General features: G+C 39.6%; 1 long non-coding RNA gene across 3 annotated transcripts in view; it reads right to left on the minus strand.

Annotated features, from left to right (window-relative positions):
• Positions 1 to 9,716, minus strand: part of LOC140514246 (uncharacterized) — a 105,812-nt gene extending 96,096 nt beyond the window's left edge. For 2 of the 3 annotated variants that reach the window (XR_011970485.1, XR_011970484.1), the window contains exons 1-3: positions 8,914 to 9,716; positions 6,112 to 6,810; positions 4,053 to 4,150 (exon numbers count right to left, since the gene is read on the minus strand). This is a non-coding gene — a long non-coding RNA (uncharacterized lncRNA). The remainder of the gene's footprint in view (positions 1 to 4,052; positions 4,151 to 6,111; positions 6,811 to 8,913) is intronic. The other variant, XR_011970495.1, reaches the window with a different exon arrangement.
• Between the last annotated feature and the right edge of the window lie 6,702 nt (positions 9,717 to 16,418).

The raw sequence follows: 16,418 nt of genomic DNA on the forward strand, positions 1-16,418 counted from the left end.
AAAAGATGTAGGCTCTAAGATTCTGCATTGTAGCTGTATTCTGTCTTTTGCTGGTAAATATAGCCATCCTTAAAGGCAATGACATTATAGATAATAATGAATTTCTTTCACTTTCTAACTCATAGACTATCCACAGTCTGAAAAGAGTTCATGGAGTCCTAGAAATGGTAATAAAGGTGACTATAATCAATCAATTACCTCAGTCATAATTAGTTTCCACTAACACAATGAGACTATTTCTTCAGAATCCATCAACAAGCCTACTATGTGCCAGCCATTGTGACAGACCTGGGAAACAACACAAAAAGCTGCCTACATATCTCATGGCTATATGTGACACCTCTTTCTTATTCAGTCTTCCAGGCAATAGTGTTCTCATACTAGCCATGACCATATTTCCCAGTGTTTCCCAGTTTCTTTATAATGGACTGAGCAGCCTAAGGAACTCTGTCCACCTACAGAACTTCCAACCAATCTAAGATTTGGTAGCTAAGTCATAGGGAGTTTCCTGAGGTACACAGGGGCTAAGTGACTTTCTAGGGTCCCAAATGCCAAAAGTGTTGGGTGTTTGAGACTCCAAGATCACCTTTCTACAGGATACTCAAACTGCCTCAAGTCCTTAGATCTAAATAAGAATTAGTCATTTATGGTTTAGCAAAGAGATCTAGAACATGGAGAGGGGTGTGGCTGGAGGTCATTCTCTTATCATCATCACTGAATATTCTTCACTGAATATGTGATCTGAACTTTGTGGAAGTTTCTAGTTTCCTGGGGCTCTAAGACTTGCTCAGGGTCACACAGTCAGTGGTGTGTTAGAAGAAAGACCTGAATACAAGTCTTCCTGACTGAGAAGTTCTTTATCCACTACACCTCCAGGATTCTCTTCTTTACTGTACAACCATGAAAAAGGAGTTACAAGAACTAATATAAGCACTTATGTAAATTTAATAGATTTAGTGTTCAGTGGCACACTGGTACAGAATAGAGTTCTGAACCTTTTGTGTTATGGAACCCTTTGGCCATCTGGTGACACCAATGGGTCACTTCTCAGAAGAACTTTTTTAAATCCATCAAATAAATACGTAGGATACAAAGGAAATAAATTGTGTTGAAATATAGCTATTCTTTTATTTAAAAAACCCAAATTACAGGGCCTAATTCAGAAACTCTGGTATAGAATAATAGACTCTTGGTGCTCACCATCAAAGATCATGAAATACACCTGTCTCTTTTAAGATATGAGTAAGCTGAAACTGACTAAGGTAAAGTAACTTACTCAAGGATAGCAAAGTTAGTTAGTGGAAGGGTTGGGGCAAGGACTCAAAGCCTAACTTCTGGCCCAGTGATCTTTTCAGTTCACCATTAACACCTGAGTCCATCCTAGAGGAAGGTAAGCTTGAGCACTAACTCAGACCTTGCATAACTTCATTAAAGGTGCCTTCAAAGAACAAACAAGTTAAAGGGCCAAGGCCTCCAGGGGAAGTGTCCCAGAGATGGGAAAACTGTAGCTGCTGGACATGCTGGATCAATGTTCAGAGCGGTTTGTCCTCAGAGCATACTGAAACAATTACTACCTCTCTCCAGCTGATTGCATCTGTGTATTCTGTTACAAATCAATAAGATGATTCATTGTGAATGTCATGGTGCTCCCTGTGCTCAGTAAGTAGGTCATAATACAAAGGAAACTGTGAAGTGCACATCTCACAGCCTTGAACTTGCTCTTGAGTTACTAGCTTCAAGTTAATACACCAGTTTCACAAAGTCTCCATGAAATTTCAAGGCCATCAGCAGAATTCCCCCACCAAAAGGATGGGTAAGAATGAACCAATCAATTAATAAACATTTATTAAGTATTTAGTATGTGCCAGGCACTACACTAAGATCTGGGAAGATGAAGATAAAAGGCCAAAAGAGCTCTCAAAATGAATGGTCTGGTCTGTGGGAAAAAAAAGATTTAATTGACAAATACAATCTATTGTATAAAATGAAATCCTCCAAGTGTCAGAGTGTGCTTTTCTGTTCTTGTGGAGGATTAGTTTATCAAGTTGCATGTTTCCTTGCTCCTCTTAGTCACCACCAACAAGTTCAGATAGGTCACTTCCAAGGTGAGTAATTTTCTTAGCATACATACAAATGAATCATACAGAGTTCATGGCAAGGGAATTTATCTTTCCCTTCATTTGTGGAATATGTTTACTTATAAAAATACAAATGTTAAGTAGGGATCACAGTGATCCTTCATAAGAATTTCCAGTTCTCTAGCATTCTCTTTCCCCCTCCCACCTGCCATCCCAAGCAAAGCAGACATCATAGAACCATATAGTCAAGCACTTACTCATTCTGCAAGCAGATTTTCCTAACCCTTTCTTATCCATGATGTCCTATATTAGTCTATATTAGTATTCGTGCTCCTTGTTCATCATATACTCCTTCATGGCTGCACCTGTTCATTTAGACAGCAAGATGCCCTGTGTACCCACATGCTCATGTATATAAATACTCGTTCAAACTTGAAACACTCAAATATTCCCATGGTGGCCACTTGCCTATGCATCTTGTCTGCCTACTTAAGATCCAAGACTGACAACTCTGGAAGAGATCTTAGTAAACACCTTTTGAACTATCTTGCAAGTAAGAAATTTATTTTGTATATACTATACATAGTGAATACCCCCAGTTGAATGCTAAAGGGCTTCCTTTTTTGCCATTGTATCTCCAGAGTCTAGCATTGTACCTGGCAGGTTGATGCTTAATCAATGCTTGTTGATTGATTGATTGGTAAGACAGGCAGTGTCCAGGAATAGGGAGGATACAGTACTACTGTACTCTGCTTTGATCAGGCCATAGCTAGAATAGCATGATCCTTTCTGGGTGTTGCATTTTAGGTAGTATGAGAGGCAAGATCAGCACTAGAAAAGATTGACAAGGAATTAAGGAAGTTTTCAGAAGTAAGCTCATCTTCCGTGAACACTAGAATTTGAAAAGACTGTGAAAGGAAGAGATCAAGGATTAAGGGGACCTTGGTGACAATAGTATAAAGGTTTCTGGGAGCTAAGTGGAAAGGGAGACCAGAAGAGGAGAATGAATGGGGATAGAGAGTGGGGATAGGTATGAGCTAAAAGATAACAGTGGAAAGGATTTTTTGTTTGTTTGTTTGTTATTTTGTCTCAGCAGTTGGTGACTGCATCACAGGGGATTAGGAGATCAGGAAATAGGAATTTGCTAGCCTAGGAATTTGCTGGTCAAACCAAGTATGATGAAGCCTGCAGACCAAAGTGGTCCCACCTAGAGAATTTTCCACATATCAGTTAGTATCCTATACACCTGAATTTGGTAACTTTTAATTAGTTCTAAAAGGAAACACAAATTATCACCTGAAAAATCATTCAAATTTTCTAACAAACAAAGAAGTACAAATTAAGACAACTCTGAGATGCCGCTCCAAAATTGGGAGAGATAACTTGTAATGGTAAAAATTCAATGTAAGAGAGGGAGGAATAAAAATAAGCTATTACACTTTGCTTGGAGCACTGAATTGGTGTACTCTTTTTGTAAAGCAACATGGATTATATAATAAGATCTAGGAAGCCTTTTCTATCCTTTGGGTCAGTGAACTAAATACTAAGGTGTTACTGACAGGAGGAAAAGACTCTTCTGAACAAAAATATTCATAGCATCCTAAGCACTTGACAAATAGATTAACAAGTTGATTGTGCTTTTTATCATAGCAAAACAAACAAGAAAAATATGAAAATATTATATACTAGAGTCATAACTAGGTTGAGGTGATTAGGGCTTTTCCTCTAGGTGCTGACATTCAAGAAGACATGCTACCTCCCCAAGAGGATATGGCTTCTTCCCAGAGGGCAAGCTATTTCACTATGACAACTCTCATCCCCATGCCATGTGGTCCTCTGCTACGCTATACTACCTTAAGGCTCAACTGCCATCCCTGGGTTCCTGTTGCCATGACACGCCACCCCCCTTCAGTCTGACCTTCCAACCAACCTAGAGGAAAGACCAGATCATCCTTTTTCCTTTTGTGATTGTACCTGTAGAAGAACTATCTCTCCTGCATTGATTGTCTCTCTCTGGGGTCTGGTTTGGCCAGAGGTGCACATTTGTCTTGTAATAGCTCTGTGTCCAACAACTGAAGACAGATTAAACAAATTGTGGAATTTTAATGAGAGTATTATTGTGCCATAAAACATGATAAATGCAAAGGATACAAGTGAAATATGGGAAGTCATACACAATGATGCAAATGGAATAAAGCTGAACCAAATATATACATTATTTACAACTATATAACAAATAGTAACAATAATAAAATCTGGATAAATGCACAGGAAAAAAATCCTAAGTGAGCATGGAAAAAATAGGACTATACACCTACAAGCATATTCAAGGTAATATGTGTTCTTTTTCCAAAACATACTATAAATAACTAGAATTAAATTTTATGAATAATCAATGATACTTTTTGCTTATATATTTAATATATTTGTCAATGGATATTAAGTTCATAATAATTCTTTTTTTAATAGAAATTCAGCCCTAGCAAAATCCCTTTGGCAGTTCCTCTATATGTTAATAAGTGCTTTAGCACCTGTAGAGATGACTTCTGGACTTCTATCCAAGCTAATATTGGAGATGGGTGCTATAATAACATACACCTTTAAAAAATCTTATCTTGTTTTCATGGTAAATGTTTGCTATATGTATTATTATTTTTATATGGAAAAGACTAGCAACATGCTAATTTATTAATGGCCTTTTCCTATATTAAAAACATTTATCTACTGGGCATGAGAAAATACAAAAGATAGATCTCCCTTTATATTTGGACCATTAAGAAGAGGTGAGCACACAAACTTCATGTGATGGTTCCTGATTTATTTAATGAAAAAAGATTCTCCAAATAAGGAGCCCTCCCTTATTCTCCATACTGCCTGTGAGCAGAAAGGAATCTGGTATTAGAGATGTCCAGAATTTTCTGGAATTGTACCAATCTCAACAAATGAAAGTGTACTTTTAATGATGCTTTGCGTAAGGAATACCTGGCAGAACTCGAATTTTGATTTGGGATTCAGAAAACATGTTTACTGTGCCTATAGGTGATGTTTCCTATCGTTGCTTAAGCAATTGCTGCTTAGACATATAATCGCTTTTAAAGTATCTATAGAGCACATGCCCTGGGGCAAACATCTGAACCTCAGGATCCATGCAAGGGGATCGTTAAATTCCCTAATCTTGCCCTGCCCTCTCCTGACTCTTAATTTCCATTAGCTGCCCTGCACGTATGTCACTGTGTCTACATCTTACAAATCCATTTCTTCCTTTAGAGACCAGCTCATGCTCCACCTATTCCTCCAAAGCTTCCTTGATTCTCCAGGTTAAAAGTAATCACCCCACCACCCCAAATTTCCTATAGAATTTCTAGATCTCTCTTTTCCCCTGACCCACATTCTGTCTTATATTTATTTGTGCACATAGCTGTCAGAGAGTAGGGACTGTGTTATTTTTCATCTGTCTATGCCCAGCATTGTATGAACATATTTACATGGACACACTGTGTACATCTGTATGTGAGTGTAGGAAGCCTGATGTAAGTGGAAAGAGAACTCAAAGTCAGGTGGTCACAGTTCTCCCACCTCTGAGCTATACTGGCTGTGTCACTCTGAGCAAGTCACCTAAAGCCTCTGCCACCAGGAACTCTGAAGACTGAGTCAAAGAGAAACATTTGTATTGGTAGAGAGTGTTTTCTCCCCACAGAGTCCCCTATGCTGAGGAATTCACAGGTACAATCTCGCCCATTCCCCACCACACATACCTACATACATATACCCACACACTCCCCTCCTCCCCCACATCCTCTCCACACTCCCCTCCCTCCACTACATCCTGAATGAACCCTCCCCCCTTGAACATACACTGAACCCTCCCCCCTCGAACATACACACACCCCTCCCCCCACACATACCTACATAGACACACATACATATATCCTCCCTCCCCCATATAAACCTACACACACACACACACACACACACACACACACACACACACACACACACACACACACACCTCAAGTACTTGGTATTTACTTACTTGTATATATGGTCTATCACCTTCCCCTCTCCCCTCAAGGGCAGGAAGTGTCTCATTTTTATCTTTGTATCCCAAGAACCAAGCCCATCGCCTTGCTATTAAACACAATAGCTATTTGATAAATATTATGTTGAATAAAACTTACAATAGGAGTAACCATAAAGGTAGCTCACAGAGTTATTGTAGGGTTATGGAGCAAGGGTTGCATTCCATAGAGCATGAGCCAGCTCTCCTCTGGTGACTCCTTAGGAACATGTCTGGCTCAATATGGAGGGAGTCTGGTGGTTTGAGATGACGAAACAATCCCTGTATTAGTCACCTAGTGAGAAGAGACTTGGTGCACCATTCCAAAGAAATGATCCTGCCCTGGGTCCATCTCTCTTCTTGACTGCCACCTTTTGAAGCTTTCCCCTAAAGGAGTGAGGGAGGCCTCGCTCGCTCTTCTCTCACGTGGGGACCTATAGCAGGGGCTCAGTTAGGTAAGCTAGGCCTGGGTCTTAGGTCTCTGGCTGAGTAGAAGCAAGATTGAACAGAGATCCTGAGATGAATGTGTCCAGCTTTAGAGACAGCCTTGTGAATCCCAGAGGTTGAAAGCGTCTGGTTCCTGAGTCAGTGCTGAGTTCTCCATCAGAGAAGATGGTCACCAGAAGAAAGTGGAGCCCAAGCTCTGGTTTCACTTGACTGAAGAAAGAGGTAGACCTTGAAGGAAACAATGCAGAGACAGTCAGAGATGAAATACTGATCCAGCCGTTCCACAAACTGTTTCATGTTATTGTTTTAAGCATCAACCTCCTAGTAGAGTGGGACGGTAGTCATAAGGCTTTTTCTTGCTACTTATTTATCAGTATGTACAAGTGAATCTCTTGTGTTTTTATCACTTCTTTTGTGCAAGGAGAAAACAAATGGCTGTTCTCTACTTGATTTACATAGTACAAGGAGTACCTTTTCTACTCCCTTCTTTTGAATCAAACATGTCAAATCTTCCCCAGGGTGCAAAGAGTAAGCATAAAAGCCCAGAAAGTTTGAGAGACTTGTTTCCTTCTTTGGCCAGGTTCCCCCCAGGACTGAATTTGGTCCAGCAGAGCAGAGAAGGGGCCTCTGAGTAGAGAGAGACAAGGTGAGTTTCCCCAGGCCCTCACATCTAGGAATGTTTTTTCTACATACACTTAAGTGAAATCATCTGTATAAAATGCCTTGTAATCATAATGTGTTATGTAGATGTGAACTATTACCATTTTATTTTAAAATACCTTCTTTTTTAAGGAAAAAAACAGGATCTTTATTTTTGTATCATCAAAGATTTTTATCAAGTAGTTATCTACATATGGCACTGTGGCTGGATAAATCACTGGTAACAGGTATAGTATTCTTAGACTAGACTTTTAATTTCACTAGTATAGGAAAGCCTGAGTGAGAAAATGTCCCCTCTCAATTACTCTCTAATTTATAGTCTTAGAGAGTTGGGAGCCTGAGAAGTTAAATGATTTGCCCAGGGTCATACATTTGGTGTGTGTCCAATGTGGAATTTGTACCCCAAATTTTCTGCTCTGTGGTCATCTCTTTAGCCACTACCCCCAGTTATCTCTTACATGTTGCTCACTCAGCATGAACTTTTCCTTGTTTGATGTATTTTCTACACAATTAAATTAGGAAATAAAAGCATATTTCAGGTATAAGCCACACCTGAAAACACCATCGAATGGAAGACAAAATTTTTAACAAAAATGTTATTCACCCTCATGAAGCAAAAAGCTAGTCTGACGTCCTGTTTCCCAACAGTATGAAGAAATCCCGAAGGAAGCCTCTTTCTGCCCTCTGGTGGTCACTAGGATAACTAAACTAAGACCACGGAAGGAGAAAAAAGGCAGGAAAAGCACAAGACGCCTCATTTTGTACTTATCATCATGTCAGTGATGCTGTTTTGGCCAATGAATATAATGATGAATTTCTCATTCCTGCCTCTCTCTTAAACAAATTAACTCACTTTCTACTTGAGGCTGAGAGGTCTTAAATTTGTGAGATGATCTCAAACTTTCCTTCCACTTCTACATTTTATGAAACTGAGGCCCTGTCTTCAGAGTATCTAATTGTGATCTGGTTTTCCTGTTAGTGACACCACAATATTGTTCCAATTTGGTGCTTTTTGATAGGGTGACTTCCTCAGTAGTGTAGTTCTGGAAGTGGTCTGCAAGCATTCTGACTTCTTTATTTTCAAGAAACAATACATTAGAATCAAAGTACATAGTTACTTACTGGATGAATTTATATTTTGACCAAGTTGGCAATAGTTAGTGTTATTTTTTGAAACATGTTTAAGAAAGTATTTTTTTTTCCCATAGGTACTCCTTTTTTCTCAAGTTTCTTCCTAAAATAGTGTCTAAAAATGGTGCATAATATCACAGGATGGTAAACAGACTAGAAAAATGCCAGTAAAACCAATTGGGAAGGTTTTGTCATAATTCAGAGAAGGGGCGATGAGGCCTGACCTATGGGGAGTTGTCATATGAATGGAGAAAAGAAGATGGATATGAAAGACATTGTAAGAATAGAACTGATAAGACCTGGCAATGGTTTTGATACAGGGGACAACGAAAAGAAAATAGAATTACAGGTGAGTGAGATGTCAAAGGTCATCTAATCCAACCCTCTCATTTTACAGACGAGGAGACTGATCAACCTAGAGAGAACAGATGAGTTAGCCAGTCATAAAGATAAGTGGCAAAGTCAGGCTGCCTGATTGACTTTCTATCAAACTTTCCCTTAGTCTTCTAATACAAGTACACTTTCAATTTCTCCGCTTACCTATGTCCTTTAACTGTTTTATGGAAACAATACTGTGAAAAGCCAGCTTCATGGCAGGATGCTCATTGCAGAATTTTCTTTCATACATAAGAGAAACATAGAGGACAGTAGAGAAATACTGAGTGGGCTGGCTAAATTCTAGCAGGATAAGGTGATATGTTGAAGGAAGCAGTCAGTGTAGTCCATAATCATAGCTGCCTCCTTAGATAGCCTGTGATTTGGCTTAGTTTGCTCCAAAGATTTCATGAAAACTCAGAATGTATTTAATTTCACCTAAAAGAAAAAAACAAGCTATTATGACTTCAGGACTGTGCTATATGACATAATTATCAATATACATTCTGCTATAAAATGTCAACTATTTTCTTTTACAGTATTGTCTTTCCGATGGAATTCTTAAGTTTTATAGGTTTGAAAGCAGGTTGAAGTTCAAGGTCTTGAATAGCTGTTTCATTATCATTCTCTTACTTTCATACTCTCAAAATTCAAAAGGGGGGTGTAAAAACTATTTAATTCCATTTTCTTCAATATATACTATTTCTTAGTATATATTACAATATACTGTGTAAAAGAAACTATGCTATGGTGCTGGGTGTACAACAACAAAATGAAACAGTCCCTAACCTCAAGGAGTTTAAATTACATAAGAAGGAATGTAACTTGTATATAGATACTACAAGATAAATGAAGCATAAAAAGCACTAACTATGGGGGAAGAGGGTAGCTGTGAAGGGAGAGGGTAGAAGCATCCCATAGCAGGTGACACCTGAACTTAGCCTGGCAGAAAGATAAGGATTCTGAGGAAGAACATTTCAGACATGGGAGATGGTCTATACAAAGCTATGGTACAGGAAGGATAAAATGTTTAGTTTGGGAAATACTAAGTAAGTCAGTTTGACTGGACTATACAATGCATGAAAGGAAATAATATAAAATAAGTCTGAGAAATAACATGAAATATCTGGAAAGGGAGGTTAGAAGCAGATTAAGGAAGGGTTTAAAGGCCAAACTGAGTTTGTAGTTTATCACTGAGATAATAGAGGGACTATTACTAATTTGGTAGCTTTATAGAAAATAAAGAGAGAAGGGAGAGACCAAATGCAGTAAAAAAAAAAATAGGTTATTGTCATTATTCAGGTGACATGATAAGGACCTGAATAAGGGGCAGCGACCATACGAGTGAAGAGGAGGTAATTGAGAGATGTTGTGAGGATAGAATTTAGAAGAGTTGGCAAATGATTTGATATGGTGGGTGAGGAAAAGAAAATCATGTATTACTCTGAGGTCTCAACCAGAAATGAGGAAGAAGGAGTTGTGGGTTTATGGAAGAAGATGAGTTTAGTTTTGTCCACGTTGAATTACACCTATACATCCAGGTGGAGATAACCAGTAGGTGGTTAGAAATGTGGGACAAGAGTTAAGGAAAAGGATTAGTTAATATCCAGATTTGAGAGTCATTGGCACAGAGATGATTCCAGAACCGTCCTTAAACCCAGTGTTAATGAGTTCACAAATGGAGATTTAAAGAGAAGAATGACCATGGAGTTGTAGGTAGCAATGACATGGATAATAATTCAGTTGGACAGGTAGAAGAACCACCAAAGAAGAACATCACAAAAGCCCAGGGAGGAGAGAAAACTAGGAGGAAGGAGTAGTCAATCATGACAATGGCAATGAAGGTAAGAAAATGCTATCAAAGTTACTGACAATAAAATTATTAGTAACTGTAGAGAAAGTAGTTTCAGTTGAGTGACGAGGTCAGAAGCTAGACCAGAAAGGGATTGAGAGGTAAGTGAGAGGTAAGGAAATGAAAAAAAAATTAGTATGGATGAGTTTCCAGACTTATATAAAGTAAACAGGGAGACAGGGAGAGAGGGAGAATCAGAGAGAATGATAGGTTGAATGGCAAGATCAAGTGAAGAGTCTTTAATAAAAATAGGAGTCTTGATCATGTTTCATGCATTAAGGAGGAGCCTTTGGATATGAAGAGGTTGTGGGGAGACAAATGAACAATGCAGAAATCTGCCATATGTGACAGGAAGGGACCAGAACCAGGGGGCTGGGTTTGGCAAGGAAAAGGGGCAATTCTGTGCTGGGTATTGGAGCAAAGGAGGAGAGAATTCATAATGATTTAGAAGGGTTCAACAGTATTGATTAGAGGAAAAGAGGGAAGACTTGTGGTATGACCTCTATTTGATCAGCCTATGTTGATGAGAGCACATTCACTAGGTAGGTAGGATAGGAATTTTGAGGAAAAAGTTCGGAATACATTCTTTGGGGAATATAATAGAATTAGAGAATCAAATCTCTAAATTTGGAAGGGACCTCAGAGGCTATCAAGTCCAATTTCTTTATTTTACACATAGCTTTGCCATTGGAATCTAAACCTTGTCAGTATCACCATGGAGATATTTTCCAAAAATTCCACCAGTCACTGACATTATGAAACTGAGGGTAGCAGGGGTTTCTTGTAAGGAATGCAGGGAAGAAGAGGAAAGGAAATAAGATAAAGGTCAGAAGTTGGGGTCATGTGGATCTTGAGGAGTCAAGCATTTGAGCGATTCACCTCCCTAACCTCCACTTCGCCCATCCCGGACCAAGAAAGACTCTGACAGCAGCTGGTACGGCAGGTGAGTCCTTGACTTTTTAAGTCAGTTGCAAATTGATGACTTCCATCTTTATCTCTTTGTCTAAAAGTTGGGAAGGACATCACCTCCCTTACACACCCATCCAAAATTACTTTGCTCTCCTCCTTATAAGAGGGAAAGGTATTGAGTAGGGGTAAGAGAAAGGGAACTCAGGAATATAACTGATAAAGGAGTCAATAAAAGACCTGTCTCTCAGAAAACACCTTGTTTACAAATCTAGGGGGAAATTTGATTCTTGTCAGGTTTCTGATATTTGCCTGCTTATTACATCTCCTACTTACCACCTCAAGTTGGCTAAGAGAAACTAGCAGAATTACCCAACCTTATAACTTTTATCTTGGGGGCAACACAATCATTACTACAGTTTCTCCACTCTGTTCCCTCACGCTAGGTGCTAGATGTGGATTGTGTATCTTGTGATTCTCCAAAATTGTCCAGTTTCCCAATCTTTATTAACCATAACTAACATTAAATATACGGGTTAGTAGCTGTTAATATTTTTTTTAATAGAAGAGAAACAGGCAACACAATAACAAGGGAGTGGGGACAAAAAAGCTAACCAGTACAGATAACTGGAAATAACAGGAGTCAATGCAAATGTTTCTGGTTTTAGTTGCGGGAATAACTCTCCCAGTTCAGTCTCTTTCTCCCTGGTAGGGAGGAAGGTGAAATGATGTTGAAGAAATAGTTCAGTTAAATGGGTAGGTAGCATCCTTCCCAACTCTAAGGTAAGGAAAGACAAAATCATTTCACCCAATCATAACTCAGACTGCAACCAGCTTCAAATATGGCAAGATACCCACCAGCTTTTCCAGAGGCAATTCAAAACAGTGGGCATTTGTCTCATTAGGGAGGAGCAGAGGAGCACAAATGTTGGGCTTTGCAATATCCACCTGATGTCAAGATGGTGGGCAATTCCAACTTTCCACCTTTTCACCTGGCTTCATCTTTCCTTCCCTCAATTCCTTCTAAACAATCCCAAATATTCCCATTTCAATGATGCTATTGATTGGTGGAATCTTTGGAAAGCATCTCCACTTCCATGGTGATCCTGATGCATACACTTGAAGAAAATGAGACCTAGGAAAGGTAAGTGATCAGATGCCCACGGTCACACAGACAATGAGTGTCAGAATCAGAATTTGAACCCAGGTCCTCTTACTAGAAAGGCAATAATTTTTCCACTGTAGTTTCTGTGGGTATTATAAAGGTAAAGAATGTGAAATGAAAATATCTGTGATGAAAGGGAATTTATCTCACTTAAGCAGATTTTCCAACTAAAGTAGGTATTCCATACTTTCATGAAAAACTTTTTAGAAATTTGAACATTATGGACAGAAAAATCTCTACACAGTATTACAAACTTCTCTGTCTCCTTGAGATTTTGAATGTATTTTAATCTTATTTTTAACAATGAGCCATTATTATGACTATTAATTACTTCAACAGTAATTTATTAAAGGCCTCCTATGTATAATTCACTGGGAAAGACACAGCCCTGTCTACTTTGAGCTCATAGTCTAGCATCAATTTTTGTGCTGTATTGTGACACATTATATTCTCAAAGCATAGCAAAACCTCCCATATTTTACAGATTAGGAAACTGAAGTCAAGAATTTAAGTGACTTGCCCAACATTACATAGGTTAGGAGTGTCAAACAGGTAGTGTATCAGATACAGAATATGGACTCAGGTCTTCTAATGCTAATTGAGATCTAATGTTCTTTCCACTGTCTTCAGTGATCCCAAGGCCACTATGTTTTGAAATAAATGTGTTTCCTTTTAATTCTGTCTCCTCTCTATCAGGCCATTGCTTCTTGGAACTGTCAGCATTCTTTGCCTCTAGTAGCCTCCTGGCCACTTTTAATTGGCCACTCCCAATATGACACTGGCTGAGAATGTGAATAACCACACGCAAATTGGCTTAGAGTCAATCAGGATCCAAATGAATGCCTATAGCTTTCTCTTTTTTAATTAGTTGTATAATTTTTAATGTACGGACTTGAGGGACATCTATTTTAGCAACTCTAACACTAATTTAAAAACTTACTTCCTGGTTCTAGGATGTCAGATAAAATAAGGCTGACCATATTTGTTGTATCTTAACAGTACAAACAAAAAAACAGTTCCTGGGGCGGAGCCAAGATGGAGGAGTAGAAAGACACACATACGCTAGCTCCAAACCCACAGCCCATAAAATATCTGTAAAAAAGAACTCCCAACAAATTCTGGAGCAGCAGAAGCCACAGAACAACGGAGCAGACAAGATTTCTGCGCCAGAGAGCGCTGAAAACCTCTTGCAAAAGATCCATCGCGCTGTGGACCCAGAGCCGAGCCCAGCCCTGCCTTGGCCGCGCAGCACCAAGAGGAGCGGATCCAAGCAGGCTTCAGGGACGGAATCTCCAGCAGCCGTGCGGGTCCCTCCACCCACGGGCCCCAAAGGTTGGTGAGAGGGTCTTCTCGGTTTGCCGAGAGGGGAGTGGGGTACCACCATAACTCAGGCCCCCTTGGGAAGCAGTAGTGGAGGCGGGAGCAGACCCCGGCTCCTCAAGCAGGCAGGAGGCTGGATCCATTTTTGAAGGTCTCTGCATAAACCCCCTGAGGGAACTGAGCCTGTGAGGTGGCCCTGCCCCCACCTGAGCACCTGAACTTGATCTCACACTAAATAGCAGCCCTGCCCCCGCCCAAAGCCCTGAGACTGGGAAGCAGCATTTGAATCTCAGACCCCAAGCGCAAGCTAGGAGGATCTGGAGGCAAAGTGGGTGTGAAGAGAATATTCAGAAGTCAAGTCACTGGCTGGGAAAATGCCCAGAAAAGGGGAAAAAAAATAAGACTATAGAAGGTTATTTTCTTGGTGAACAGGTATTTCCTCCCTTCCTTTCTGATGAGGAAGAACAATGCTTACCATCAGGGAAAGACACAGAAGTCAAGGCTTCTGTATCCCAGCCCACTCAATGAGCTCAGGCCATGGAAGAGCTCAAAAAGAATTTTGAAAATCAAGTTAGAGAGGTGGAGGAAAAACTGGAAAGAGAAATGAGAGACATGCAAGCAAAGCATGAAAAACAAGTAAACACCCTGCTAAAGGAGACCCAAAAAAATGCTGAAGAAAACAACACCTTGAAAAATAGGCTAACTCAATTGGCAAAAGAGGTTCAAAAAGCCAATGAGGAGAAGAATACTTTAAAAAGCAGAATTGGCCAAATGGAAAAGGAGGTTCAAAAGCTCACTGAAGAAAATAGTCCTTTCAAAATTAGAATGGAACAGGTGGAGGCTAATGACTTTATGAGAAACCAAGAAATCACAAAACAAAACCAAAAGAATGAAAAAATGGAAGATAATGTGAAATATCTCATTGGAAAAACAACTGACCTGGAAAATAGATCCAGGAGAGACAATTTAAAAATTATGGGACTACCTGAAAGCCATGATCAAAAAAAGAGCCTAGATATCATCTTTCATGAAATTTTCAAGGAAAACTGCCCTGATATTCTAGAACCAGGGGGCAAAATAAATATTGAAAGAATCCACCAATCACCTCCTAAAAGAGATCCAAAAAAAGAAACTCCCAGGAACATTGTGGCCAAATTCCAGAGTCCCCAGGTCAAGGAGAAACTATTGCAAGCAGCTAGAAAGAAACAATTCAAGTATTGTGGAAATACAATCAGGATAACACAAGATCTAGCAGCTTCTACGTTAAGGGATTTAAGGGTGTGGAATAGGATATTCCAGAAGTCAAAGGAACTAGGACTAAAACCAAGAATCACCTACCCAGAAAAACTGAGTATAATACTTCAGGGGAAAAATTGGTCTTTCAATGAAATAGAGGACTTTCAAACATTCTTGATGAAAAGACCAGAGCTGAAAAGAAAATTTGACTTTCAAACACAAGAATGAAGAGAAGCATGAAAAGGTAAACAGCAAAGAGAAGTCATAAGGGACTTACTAAAGTTGAACTGTTTACATTCCTACATGGAAAGACAATATTTGTAACTCTTGAAACTATTTAGTATCTGGGTACTGGGTGGGATTACACACACACACATGCACACGCACACGCACACACACATAGAGACAGAGTGCACAGAGTGAATTGAAGAGGATGGGATCATATCTTAAAAAAATGAAATCAAGCAGTGAGAGGGAAATATATTGGGAGGAGAAAGGGAGAAATGGAATGGGGTAAATTATCTCTCATAAAAGAGACAAGCAAAAGACTTATTAGTGGAGGGAAAAAGAGGGGAGGTGAGAGAAAAACATGAAGTTTACTCTCATCACATTCCACTAAAGGAAGGAATAAAATGCACACTCATTGTGGTATGAAAACCTATCTCACAATACAGGAAAGTGGGGGATAAGGGGATAAGCATGGTGGGGGGGATGATAGAAGGGAGGGCATGGGGAGGAGGGAGCAATTTGAGGTGGACACTCATGGGGAGGGACAGGATCAAAAGACAGAATAGAAGTAATGGGGGACAGGATAGGACGGAGGGAAATATAGTTAGTCTTATACAACACGACTATTATGGAAGTCATTTGCAAAACTACACAGATTTGGCCTATATTGAATTGCTTGCCTTCTAAAGGGAAGGGGCGGGGAGGGAGGGAGGAAGAGAAGTTGGAACTCAAAGTTTTAAGAACAACTGTCGAGTCCTGTTCTTCCCACTAGGAAATAAGAAATACAGGTAAAAGGGTATAGAAAGTTATTTGGCCCTACAGGACAAAAGAGAAGATGGAGACAAGGGCAGAGAGGGATGATAGAAGAGAGAGCAGATTGGTGATAGGGGCAATTAGAATGCTCGGTGTTTTGGGGTGGGGGGAGGAGACAAAAGGGGAAAAAATTTGGAACCCAAAACTTTG

The sequence above is a fragment of the Notamacropus eugenii genome, chromosome 1, assembly GCF_028372415.1.
Source record: "Notamacropus eugenii isolate mMacEug1 chromosome 1, mMacEug1.pri_v2, whole genome shotgun sequence".
NCBI lineage: Eukaryota > Metazoa > Chordata > Mammalia > Diprotodontia > Macropodidae > Notamacropus > Notamacropus eugenii.